Raw genomic sequence first — 6,512 nt, forward strand, 5'->3', positions numbered from 1 at the left:
CTCCGACGAGGACTGACCGTGTTGAGCACTTAATTTGAAAAAAAAAAAAGAAGTCTGTACAAATTTCGCAGCTTCTTCAATACTTCAAAATTTGTAAACAGCGCCAGCGGGTTCAGCGGCACGCAGTCACCACCCTCTCCCCCTTCCTTGTGCACCACATTCTGTCCTCATATCCCGATCCCCCCATCGTGCCCTCCCTTCACAGCACATGCATTCCTTCTCTCGACGCAAAAGGTGTCCGCGTGCTGTGCGACGTCTGTGCACGTTAAAGATTCCCAGGTGGTCGAAATTATTCCGGAGACCTCCACTGCGGCACCTCTTTCTCTCTTTCACTCCTACCTTCCTCCCTTCCCTCACGGCGCGGCTGAGGTGTCCACCACAAAGAAGTGATATAGTTACTGCGGGATTTCCCTTCCTCAAAACCACTAATCATCCCCGCAGTGACACCTGTGCAACGGATTATTGTTGTGCTCCCAGAAAGCGTTGCCCATCCAACCATACAGCTTGAGTACCTAGAAGCGCTCGCTCGCCCATTGTCTACAATTTGTGCACAGTGTAGTGCTGGGTAAGTACAATGACTTTAGCTTTACAAATTATTTCTGCAGGTCGCGTAAATCTAGAGGAAGGGTAACTGACGGTGCATCGCGACTGTAACGGGATGCCAGGAGAACAGAAATTGAGCCTCCTACAGTCACGTGGCGAGATCCCACGTGACTATCCCTGGAAATTTCTTGGAATAGTCACGTAGGATCTCACCACGTGACTGTAGGAGGCTCCATTTCTGTTCTCCTGGCATCCTGTTTAGGGAAATTTTCTGGGATAGGGTCTAGGGCCGGCGCAGAACAGGGTCAAATACCATCAGCGGCAAAGGCGTTAGTCCTGCAATTGATATAGAAAGGCTGATAATCGCAATTTCCGTATGCAGAAACAGTTGTTACTGTAATCGCTCCAGGCTACCCAGCGACCCTCAGTGTTCTAAGCCTTCACTTGAGGAAGCGCAATACGATTGAGCCCAGCTCCTCGTTTGCTTCCTGAATGTCCACAAGTGCGACAACAGACTACGATGAAAGCGCTGCTTTTAACCCTAAGCTCGGATGCCGTCAGGAATGCGGTCATACCCTAACCCTTACTGATACCACGCGTGTAATATCCAGAACTCCTGGATAAACAGAGCGTCTAAATCAGCCCACGCAATCATAGGCGTTCTTGAAAGTCACGCACGGCGAAGTTAACAAGCCGCATATACCCCCAGCGGTTCAAAAGCTGCAACAGATCTCAGGCAACGGAGCGTAGAGGCGAACGTGCCGCTCAAGCGCAGTGTTCCCGAGCGCAAGCGTAATCGTGTCTTGACGGAACAACCACTTGTTGTTGAAGATCGATGCGTTACAAATTGTAAATTGTGGGGCTTGATAGGTCCCGACGCGACACATTGGTTACAATGAACGCCTTAGCGTTCGCCAACATCGCATAGCGCACGGGCCGTCTTTGTGCGTTCCGCCTCCACCGAAACGAGGCCGCCGCGGCCGGAACTGAAACCGGAACAACACATTAAGTATTGCACAAAGATGTATAGGCGAAACGCAAAGAAAGCGGCCTGAGAAACAGCCGTTACACGAAGGAACTCCCTCTCCAACTAGGCGCGATGCCAAGGAAGCGAATACGACTGGCGGATGGGCGAATAACAAAATTTAGGGCTTGTATGGCAAAGCAGATGCAAGGCATGCTGTACAGAGGAGGGCCCAGAATTTCGGCCACCTGGCGATCCTCAACGTGCGCCGAAACTTCACATCAGTGATTTTGCATTTCGATTCCATCCATGCGCGGTTGCTCTCGTTTGAACCAAAGACCAGGCCAGAATATTATACTCCATTAAGCCACAACTGCGGGCGAGAAATTCGTTTGAACTGTGAAGACTACAAAGACAAAGCGCAGGCTGTAAAAAAACCAGGGCCAGCGGTTCCATAGTCAAGCAACATGCTCATAAGCCCACCGCAAAACTAAGGTCTCCCGCATTCGCAATCCTTCAGCGCCCCGTCCTCATAAAGCCGCGGCTACTTTAGCAAACCTCATACGTTTTGGCCCTGGGTAGCTCATTTTTTCCTTTTCCTCAGGACCCACCATTTCACCCTAACGGACTCCCAGTCACCTCTTTACCGCATTACATACTGCGCCCGTGGTGTCGCTTTCGTTCATATATGTCTCCTGTCCTTGCACCTGCCATCTTTTAATGAAATGAACCAACTAGCCCGCAAGAACTGCTCATTCGGTGTTTGAGACCACCTCAAGCAGTATAAATGCTTTAGCCATGGTGCCCTTGAAATTATGTCAGCCCTATCGGGGGATGTCGTTAATTCGAGTTTGTTTAACCCGCGTTGCGGATCCCTCTGCGTCCTTTGACGCTAACCTAAGCGTTTTCAGTCCCACTGCTCAGTGCGCTGTGCTTGTTGAACTTGCAATATTTTCGAAACCTGCTAAGGTATGGCCCCACAGGTGAGCATGGGTTGCATGCTTTGAACTGTGGCGCACCTTTTTTTTTTTGTTAGCACTGCTATGAAGTTCTTGTACATACCTTGAGAGCTACCATCTCACTTCATGCCCCCCTTTCGTTTGCAAATTCTTTCTGAGATCTGCACCCACTACACTCGGCCTAAGATGTGGTACTACATACTACGTCCAGAAACTATATTCAATATTCCGATTCCGTTTAAAACATACAGATCCGTTTATATCGCCAGTTAGTGCTTCCCCAACGTTAAAAAACTTCTCCACAACCCCCCCCCCCCCCCCCCCCCCCTCCCAGGGTTAAAACTTCCCACAATAATAGTTTATTGAGGCGGTTTTCATTACCACGTGTACAACTACTCTGGAATTATACCCTATGAATAGCCGTCTTAAGGAAGCAGTGCAGAGATTCTCTGCCCCACTCCATTTTTCATTGGCAGACAAAGAAAGTAGTAGACATCAAATTCTGGTTGCACGTTATTTCTTTTTTACGATGCGCAGGATATCAGTAAACAACAATAGTCACAAAAAAATTAACGCACACCCACTACGTAACTCAATTTCCTCTCACGGATGCTGCTTCAGCTCCGAGGTGATCCCAAGCCAACCCTTGCCGGACCTCAGAAACCTTCATCTTCGTGATAAAGGACGCCAAATTCATCGGCGCACGCTCTTAACCGCCTGTAGTGGACCACCCATGTCTCCTACACGTTCGCCGAGCAGTAGGGTGGATTCCACCGCCAGCGTTGCACAGTTGACTTTGTCGCGGACGTCACCGCAAAGCTTGAGGTCACCCGCGGTGAAAAGGAGTCAGCCTATACCTTCTTATCCTGGACGTCGACTGCGCCTTCTACCGCCTTCCTCACAACTCCCGTCTCAGCCGTTCAGTGAACGGACACTCCGTGTTGACGTCAGCAGCGCCCTTAGTGACCCCCCCAGTTTAGCGTGGAGTGCCCGAAGGCAGTGTGTTGTCCTCTTTCCTTTTCAGCTTGGCTCTACCAAGGTGGCGTTCTCTAGCTGTCCCACGCGATGCCAGCTACCCCGTCTGCGTTTACATCTACGCCGGCAACTTCGCCCTTTAGAAAAGAGGTCCAACGAGCGAAGGTACTAACGTTCGTCGCGCCATACAACGCGCATTCGGCGCTCTCGATTAGCGCCTTTAGAATACGGGCCTGCAGCTCTCGGCAACGAAGACAGAGGCGATTAGGCGCACGCATGGCCCCTCTCATTGTGCTCACAGCAGTGTTCCCTGAGGCCCGTGCCGCGAATTCACCGCGCCCACGACGGCTCTACGCTCCTAACGTTCTAACCAGTCTTCGTACCTACCCAGCGCCGCATATACGGGCACTACCGCGGAGATCTTCACCGGCGCTCCGAGGTACACGCCGTTCTCCCACCATCGCCTCACCTTGAGTTCACTGCAATCGCATCAGTGTTCCCTGCGTATCCGTTTCACAGCGTCGTTATTATAGGTGACAGAATAAACTTCTACGTAGTTGGCAAGGGTAACTACGGAGATAACGTGAACGGACACGGAAACAATTCTGTAAATCGTTAAAGCAACACCTTGTGCACGAATCCGGGTCCAAAGGCTTTGGAAGCCCACCGTTCTACGAGAAATCTTTGCAATTCATTGCGCTTTCTGTCATGGCGACACAGGGCCGCGGTAGCCATATTTCTTGCAAGCCCTGGGGCGCAGGGAAAATTATCCTGAAAACTTATCCAGTGATTCTAGCTAGGGAGGCGCAATAAAGCCCCTCAAACGCGGATGGCCGCGCCCAGCTTGATGGGTAAAAAAAAAAATAGACAGAGGGGCGAGTACAAAGTCCGAGGGGCTTTAACAGCAGCGGGCACAGCGTTAAGCTGCTCAAGGTCACTCAAGAGTAGTGATGCTTGCGTCACGTGGCAGCGGTCCACGCTGACCCTCCGCGATCCGTTCCGTTTGCCTGAACCCACCTTAAACAGGAGGTCGCGACAGTCTCGAATGGCCCTCCACGGGTTTACCGATGGCTGTCCTTCCAGACATCGGCGTTGCCGCTGCTGCCTGCATCGCAGCAGTCATCGCCAAGAACCTCCAGTGCAGACTGGCATTGCTGACCTCTTTTTGCTGAAATTGCCGGCCTCCACCTGGTAGCCCACCTTACCGCTGAGCAACAGGCCTTGGTAGAAGCTTTCGACACCCTTACCCGGTCTGAAAGGAGCACGATTCAGCGACTCGCCGCGAAGCATCTCGCCCTTGAAGACCGCGGCTGCATCACAGTGTGCGCAAGATGGCATCGGCGGCAACGAGGCGGCTGACTAGCTGGCCAAAGCTGCCCAACTCGCTTAGACATCCGTCAGTGACGACATGGCACTTTTTGACGTACGTGAGAGAGACGACTCGGCGGGAGTTCAGCATCCGGACTCGCATGTCGCAGCCGGCCGACCGGCCCACCCACTTTCGTTCCGACGCCTGGCGCGTGTGGTCGCCTTCCTGCTCCCCTGCCTCAGGTTCGGCAGCTGCTTTCATACGGCGGTGCGCGCCTTTCGTCACGGGCGGCAGGCCTAACTACCTGCACACACTGCGACGGAGCCAGCGAGACGCTGGAACACCTTCTTCTGGAGTGCCCGCAACTTACCGCTCACGCCACCGCGTTGATGGCATCATGTGGCTGGGACTACCTTGCACACAAGAGGAATCTATCCTATATCCGCGCGGCGTCCGCCCTCCGAAATTCGGGCGTTCCACAGCATGTTCATTTCGCGCGCCGATTCTATAGCCTCGTACCCCGCTTCACCAGTTTCCAGCACCAACATTCCGGGACCCTTCCCTTAATTCTTTTTCAGCGGGAAATTCCCCTCCCTCCCGTTCGCCTGTTCTCCCTTCTTTTAACCCCCATTTCACCTACCTCGGCCTGGCATAGTTGAAGTACTATAGCAGAGCTCGGTGAACAGTTGCATGAGCCCGGCAAATTTACTCCAGCAATCACAATTTATCTCGTGCGGCGTGATTAACCTCGATGTTTCAAGGTCGTCGTGAAGCTGGCTTTTCCTCGCAGCTCAGCAGCCTGGTACGTAAGCTTGCTATTGGGATCAACAGTAAATTTGAAAAAAAAAAAAAAAAGAACGCTGTAATATTAGATTGCTGTCTAATTTCACAGGATGCGTTCTCAAGCAAGCAATTCAATGTACAAAAAGTTATATTCGCGTATATGCATCAACATTTCTTTCGACAGGCGCCAGTATCGTGAATGTTCTCGCAGAACCACGTTGCTGCCAAAACCGCAGCGCTCGAAACGTTAGCTTCCTTAAGTGGGTGAAATAATGATCAAAACATCGGCACAACTTTGTTCCTTATAAGATGCTACGTTCCAATATCCAGTTGATTTAAAACTAATCCCACTGCAATCTTAATCATTCCCTCGCATGTCCACTAACACATACTCAGCAACAAGAGTTACTGGCAATGCAGAGGAAGCTACGGAGCCGAAACAGGCACTCAGCAGTATATAATCCCGCTAGCCGTTCTCTCTTTTCTCTTTGAACATTTTATACTGCTAATATCTGTTGCTTAAAAGGCACATACTAACACAAGTGCCAACTTCTAATGTTATATAGAAAGTCGAGGAACAGGCTTCTCGATTACAATGAATTCAGGAAAGACTTCTTACAAGAAGCTTCCACAGATGGCTGCAGATAAGTTATGGACACTCCGCTCCAGTAGTCTTCCCTTCACTGCCAAGGAAAGCTGTTCCCGTATGTACCATTAAAAAATGTGGCTGCTAACACACTTCTAAGAAATGTGCCCACATCATTTTTCCCGGAATAACGAAATCACGGAAAACTAAGAGCCTCAAGCATAGCAAATGCTATACAGGGCTCCAAGCTTTCCTTTTCAAGTGGTTAACTGAAGCCAATGAAAGCAGTTTACCTGTTGCGCTGCATTCAGAGCTCATGACTCTCAAAACAATCCCCGCACTGCGCACCGAGGTATTGTTTCAAACTCCATTAGCTGAAGACAATTGGCACTC

Source organism: Amblyomma mixtum, chromosome 8 (genome assembly GCF_055824585.1).
Source record: "Amblyomma mixtum isolate Tamu chromosome 8, ASM5582458v1, whole genome shotgun sequence".
Lineage (NCBI taxonomy): Eukaryota > Metazoa > Arthropoda > Arachnida > Ixodida > Ixodidae > Amblyomma > Amblyomma mixtum.